Source organism: Erinaceus europaeus, chromosome 5 (assembly GCF_950295315.1).
Source record: "Erinaceus europaeus chromosome 5, mEriEur2.1, whole genome shotgun sequence".
Lineage (NCBI taxonomy): Eukaryota > Metazoa > Chordata > Mammalia > Eulipotyphla > Erinaceidae > Erinaceus > Erinaceus europaeus.
Genome location: NC_080166.1, coordinates 6,716,585 through 6,723,694, shown reverse-complemented (window position 1 = coordinate 6,723,694; position 7,110 = coordinate 6,716,585). Strand labels below are relative to the sequence as shown.

The window sequence follows — 7,110 nt, the reverse complement described above, 5'->3', positions numbered from 1 at the left end:
AGGGGCCAGGCTTCAAGCCCCCAGTTGCCACCTCCAGGGGGGAGGCTTCAGGAGCCCTACAATAGGCTGCAGTAGTTTCTCTCTCTCTCTCTCTCCCTCTCCCTCTCCCTCTCCCTCTCTCCCTCTCCCTCTCCCTCTCCCTCTCTCCCTCTCTCCCTCTCTCCCCTTCATCTCTCTATTTTGCTCTCTTCCTCTACTTTCTGTCTGTATCATTTTTTTTTTATCTTTTTCTCTTTGATTTTTAATGAGTTTACATCAAAAAGTTAGGTAGTCGCTTTACATTTAAGGAATAAAAATCTTTTTAAAAAATACAAAGAGTAGGAGGACTTTAAGTTTACATTTCTTTTTGCTACAATTTTTTAATGACAATTCATTTCATCATATCCTAATTCAGCACCCAAAACAATCAAGAAACTAAATGTAAGGATGTACACTGTTAATAATCACCATCAGAAGAAACTGGCCATACTTTCTATTAAAAACTATCAGCGTTACATAATAACACTACTTAACCACCCTGTCACAAGAATCATCAGTTTTCTGAAAATGAGTCCATGTAAGAATTAAATACTTAAATGCTAAATGTTCCTTATTTTAGCTTTAGCAAGATCTTTCTTTTCATTGTGAAGAAATATTTGAACAGTCTTAAAGCACAAGCTGTTGGAGTCTAAGTAGCTAAAACTATACTCCTGAGTTCAAACTTACAGGTAAATCTTTTGGAAATAATTCTCAATAAAACTGCCTCCCTCCCCCAATCTTGTATTGTATCTTACAAAACCTTGGTCAAGAGTATAAATATATCCAGGCAGATGTATAGGCCATACAATAGCAAGAACAGTAAAGCTCAACTAATGACTTTGGGTCTTGGAAATAGTAGAAGGCAATTAAAATATACTCAAAGTTACATTAAGAAAAGCTTCCACGGGATAATATTGAAACGCTCACAAAGGTTAAGAAAATACTGATATCAAAGTACAAATAACTGCAATGTTAAAATAGACAAAAAAAAAACTACTTATACAAGAGCTTCTTTTAAAGTTAAAAATAAAGAACATAACACATGAGTCAGGATTAGCTTTCCTGGTCTACTCATGAATTTTAGTCATTATACTGATAAAGTTGGTTATGTTGACGTCTAGTAAAGTTTCTTATGACATCTGATGAAGTCTCATTTCAGTTTTAGGAGGTGATTCTTCCTTAACAAATTCATGGATTTGGGTCACATCTTGGTCACTGTACAATTTCAAAGTAGTGCAATATTGCCATGATGTGCTGAGGCATGAAGACATATCCTGTGTATAACGCCATTCCCACAACGGAAACCAGCGTGGAATTGAATACGGTCCGCTCCCAGGGCTCCAGCATGTAGAGTGCCGTGACCAGCAGGTACCTGGGAGTAGAACCAGGACATCTGCTTCCAGGCCCGTGCCAGCGCCATCCCGGCCGCGCGTTGCAGCTGAACGTCTGTCTGTCCGGCGGGCCTCGGCTTCGCCTCCCGTCTATATCATTTTTTTAAAAAAGGAAATAGCTGGGAGTCGGGCGGTAGCGCAGTGGGTTAAGCGCAGGTGGCGCTGAACTCAAGGACTGACTAAGGATCCCGGTTCGAGCCCCCGACTCCCCATCTTCAGGGGAGTCGTTTCACAGGCGGTGAAGCAGGTCTGCAGGTGTCTGTCTTTCTCTCCCACCACCCCACCCCCCGTCTTCCCCTCCTCTCTCCATTTCTCTCTGTCCTATCCAACAACGACATCATCAACAACAATAATAAGTACAATAATAAAAAAACAAGGGCAACAAAAAAGGAAAATAAATAAATATAAAAATTTAAATAAAAAAGGAAATAGCCACTGGAAACAGCAGAGTCATCATGTAAGCCCCGAGTCCTGAGGATAGACCCATTGGCAAATAACAGCAACATTCCACCACAGGAAAAATAAGTAAACAAATAAATAAAGAGCATCATGAAATTGGGAAATTTGAAAACAGTTTTTTTATCAATCTTGAAAGTGAGCGAAGCCTGTGGCCCTTTTTGACAAAGCTAAAAAATTCCTGGGTAACTCTATTCATACTTTTTTTTTATCTTAGATCGATTTCATCTGACCAATTCTGTTTTCTCTGGTTCAATTTCACAAGCATTTATTGAAAACATCTGCCTGACTCAGTACCAGGTGTTGGAAATACTAAGAGAACAAAATAAAACCAAAAACATCTTCATAGAGTTTGCAGATTAGTAAAGAACAGAGCCTTATTCTAATGTTAGATGTTTGTGTGTAGGGACAGGGGTGGTGGGGGGTGGGTGGGCAGGATGCTTAGAAGAACCCAGAGAACTGACAGGTAACCTGGAAGCACATTTCTTGAGGAACAGTTCTTATAGGAAGTGGAAAGCGGAAAGTGGATAACTGTGTGAGTGTGTGTGAGTGTGTGTGAGTGTGTGTAAGTGTGTGTGTGTGTGTGTGTGTGTGTGTGTGTGTGTACTTACAACATCTGCTGGGGTGATGGACTTGAGACTTGGGGACAGGACTGAGGTAAGTGAACAGATGTGAAGAGCACATGGGAAAAGATAATGCAAACTAAAGAGAAAAAAAAGACAATGCAAACTGAAGGTAAAGAGACATGTTTGGTTCAAACTGAGTCAATCAGGGGCTCAGTAAATCAGGGAGAGCATAGCCTATACTGTTTAAGAACCTAAGAACTGGAATTCATCTCCTAGGAAAGGTCATGATATTAGTGGTTTAGATGGGAACTGCTGTGTTCAGAAGTTACTTGAGAAACCAACTATAACTACAGAAGCATTGCTTTCAGGACTTTTATGAAAATAAGGGTTTTTTTCCCCTTAATAATGTAATTATCTTTAATTTATTATTTCAAGTTAACACTCCTCTAGATTCTAGTAGTCTTCTGAGGAGATAAAAATAACTTATCTTGAATGAGAAAAATCTTGAGAAATTTCAAATCTTTAAAAATTTTTATTATCTTTATTTATTGGATAGAGACAGCCAGAAATCAAGAGGGTAGGGGGGAGATAGAGAGACAGAGAGACACCTTCAGCCCTGCTTCATCATTTGCAAAGCTTTCCCCCTGCAGGTGGGGACAGGGGGCTTGAACCAGGGTCCTTGCGCATTAGAACATATGCACTTAACCAGGTGCAGTGCCACCCAGCCCCTAGAAATCTCAAATCTTAGTATAAGCAGACACAAGGATCAGGATCTGAACTGATAAAATTAAAAGTATTTCCTTTCTTTCTTTCTCTCTTCCTTACTTTCTTCCTTCCTTCCTTCCTTCCTCCCTCCCTCCCTCCCTCTCTCTCTCTCTCTCTCTCTTTCTTTCTTTCTTTATTTGTTTCTATTTTTTTAGACAGAGAAAGAATAACCTCAACATTGAAATTTCCTTGCATTGAAGGCCTGGTTTAAATATGGCTTCCACATTAAGTGAAGCAAACACAGTATCCAGGTGAGCTCTTTTGTCTGCCCTAGCTTTTCTTTTGAAGAAGGAGTCAGGTAAACATTTGACTACTGAATAACATAAGAAAACAGTCAGAATTGTCTCATCCCCTCCCTTCCTTTGTTCTAGCTTTGATTTTTTGTTTCTTTTTCCTGCTTATCTCTTCTCCCTTCTTTCCCCCTACATTTCTGTCCTTATTATGCTAATATTTACTAGGTATGTACTATTAAAAATGATCTATGTGGGGCCAGGTTGAGCACACACGTCACCATGCTAAGAATCTGGATTCCAATCCCTGGCACCCACCTACAGGGGGGCAAGGCACAGGAGCAGTGAGGCAGGTCTGCAGGTTTCTCTCTCTCTCTCTTTCTCTGTCTCCCCTTTCCCTTTCAATTTCTCTCTGTTTTATCAAGTAAAAAGAAAAAAAAAAAGGAGAAATGGCTACTGGGAGTAATGGATTAATTGTGCCGATACTTTGCTTCAGCAAAAACCCTGATGGCAAAACAAATAGTCTATCTATGCCCATCTGAATGTGGAAAGTTTCATGAGTGGTGAAGTGGTGCTGCTAGAATCTTACTTTCTCTTTACCTCTCTGTCTCCCTCTTTCCTCTCAATTTCTCTCTGCCTCTATGCAATAAATAATAATAATAATAACCTATTAAAACATATCTATAGTATAGTGTTTATACTCTAACTGGGCAGATAAAAAGAAGTGTACAAGAATTAGTCTAAAAAATAGTAAGGCTGCATAGCACTAATTGCCAAAATGATTAATAACAAAATATAAGTTCTCTCATTACACAAAGTTGAAAATTTGTAAACTGAAATTGATGGGGAAAAGGTTAAATATGACTTGATTTGATCTGATTTGGTTTACCTAGATTAAGTCTAGACTAGAGTTACTCCAAAAAAAATTTGAATAGATACATCACAGGAGAAAGTCTTCCCAACTGAGGGACAACTCATTGAAAGGGCCATCCGTATATTGTTAATAATAAAACCTCAATGATCAGAGGGAAAGGTTTGAACATAGGAGCCAAATAAAGTTCTCAGACTGCTTGTCTGGGGTGAGTTAATGAAGCTGCACTCCATGAAATGAAATCTTTGAATAAGAGGTGAACATGAAAGTTTTCATGAGTTCCTATTGTTTTAGTTAGTTCTACCATTAAAAGAATGTGAAATCATGCCTTTTGGGTAAAATGAGTGGAACATGAGGTAATTATGCCAAGTGGAGAAGTAAAGAAGAGAAAGATAATCATCAGATGCTCTCACTCCTAAGTGTCATGTGACTGAAAAGGTAAACCAAGCATTTAAAACCCAAACTACCTTATTTTGCAGGAGAACCCTGATGGCTGCTGGAAAGTAGAAGAAATGTGGCGAAACAAAATAGAAACTTCCCTTTCACTCTTGGATGAGTTTACCTTCAGTCATCTATTTCATGCAGGTATTTCCCCGCTAATTGAGGATGTTTGTTTGTGATATTTTCCATAAAAATATCAACTTTTTCTTTGAATAGGATGCATAGTCTCAGCATTACAAAAGTCATTCTCTTGGTATTTAGAATATCATTACACACTATATACTCTAGAAATGCATGCCATTCAAATGTCAATATCCTGCATCTGGAACACCAGCAGTACATTGACTGATCTAGATTCCAATTTTCGGAGCCCCTTCATACTTCAACACTTTTTACAATGATATTCTTTGAGTATATCACTAGTTTCATGTTCACTTTCAGGATACTCTTCCTTTTTTTTTTTTTTTGGTCTCCTCAGCATTTCACTGTCCCAAGGCAACTTTTTCAGATAAAAAGAGAGAAACAGAGAGGGAGACAAGGAGAAATGCCACAACCCTGTGGTGTTCTCCAGTGCAGCAGGAACTGGGGTCCAACTAGGGTCATATGTATAAAAAATCAGGTACTGAGAGTCAGGCGGTAGCGCTGCGGGCTAAGCGCAGGTGGCGCAAAGTATAAGGACCAGAATAAGGATCCCGGTTCGAGCCCCCGGCTCCCCACCTGCAGGGGAGTCTCACTTCACAGGCGGTGAAGCAGGTCTGCAAGTGTCTGTCTTTCTCTCCCCCTCTCTGTCTTCCCTTCCTCTCTCCATTTCTCTCTGTCCTATCCAACAATGACGACAATGAGAATAACTAGAACAATAAAACAACAAGAGAATGAATAAATAAATATTTTCTTAAAAAATCAGGTACCTTATTCTGGTGAGCTATTTTTCTGGCCCTACGTCTGCATTCTTGAATGAGTATTTATACCTCTGTACCGAATGATCAGCATGACTTAATTAACCTTTATTTATAAACATGGGTCACAACGTTCATAAGTTCATTTGAAAACTTCAGACCAAATTATTTAGATACAGTCTATCTGAGGCACGGTTTTACCACCTCAGCACGATAGCTCTAGGACTGAATTATAGTTCTGTTGTGAGAGGTTGTATTGAATGAACGTTTCAACTGAGCTTTGGATGCTGGTACTCAGTAGAACTCTTACACTTTGGACCATTGATAGTGTCTCTTGACATTGAGGAACGTCCCCCTAGAGAGGAAAATGGCACCAAGTTGTGAGCCATTGTCTTGAGATACCCTGAAGAATTTCCAGAAAGTTCATTTGGCAAATTTGAGATAGCAGCTTTGCTCTGCATATTGGTTTGGGGGACAAAGTATGCTTATAGTCTTTAGAGTTTGGTATTAAGGTTTAGAGTTTTTCCCCCAAAGGGGGATCCAAAGAGAGAAGAAGATGAAAGGAAGGAAATTCACAAGTAGCAATAGGTGTAAGTGTGACATAAAGGAAGAGAAGGCAGGACCATAGAAAAAAATGGATATATATAAATGAAATAAGCAACTCATATCTGTGACTTTGGAAGAACTACTACAGTTTCCAGTGAAGGGAGTGGGGACACAGAACCCTGGTCCTGGCGACAGTGAGGAATTATACCCCTGCTATCTCATAATTTTGTAAATCAATATTACATCATAAATTTAAAAAAATAACATTGGACCTAAAAATGAGTTTCAGTTTTTGATGGGACATTAAAGATATCTAAACTTAGAATTAATCCATTTCCCATTTATTTTCTCTTGTACCAATGGCATGAAGATAACTTGCAACAATCTAATTTCTCTCAGTATGAAGCTTGAGCTATCAAGGAAGTAAGGAATATTCATGAAGTCACACGAGTTTTTACAACCTTCCATACGGTACCCTTACTGCATTGCTATTATTAGTTAAATAAAGTTTTATTCATTTGGTCTCAGTGCAAGATAGTGATGATTGATGATGAGTGTGCTGCCTGGCTCTTTTGCATGTAATCAAAGATATTTTTACCCAGAGACCTTTAAACCACACCTACTTAAGAGCTGAGCTTTTGAATGTTTAACATAACACATGTAGGAAAGTTGACTGGGGTGAATACAATAAAAATAAAAAGGAAACCAAACTTAGTGGTGTGTGTGTGTGTGTGTGTGTGTGTAGAGAGAGAGAGAGAGAGAGAAAACAGTACACAAGAAACCAAACTTACTGGTGTGTGTCTGTGTGTGTATGTTTTTTTGTGTGTGTGGAGAGAGAGAGAGAAAAAAAAGCAGTACACTGCTCAGCTCTGACTTATGGTGGTGCAAGGCATTGAACCTGGGACTTTGGAGCCACAGGTATGAAAATCT

At 39.0% G+C, this 7,110-nt stretch overlaps 1 pseudogene; it reads right to left on the bottom strand.

Moving 5' to 3' along the window:
* Positions 1–318: 318 nt before the first annotated feature.
* LOC132538572 (serine palmitoyltransferase small subunit A-like) lies at positions 319–1,479 on the bottom strand (annotated as a pseudogene).
* Positions 1,480–7,110: the final 5,631 nt, after the last annotated feature.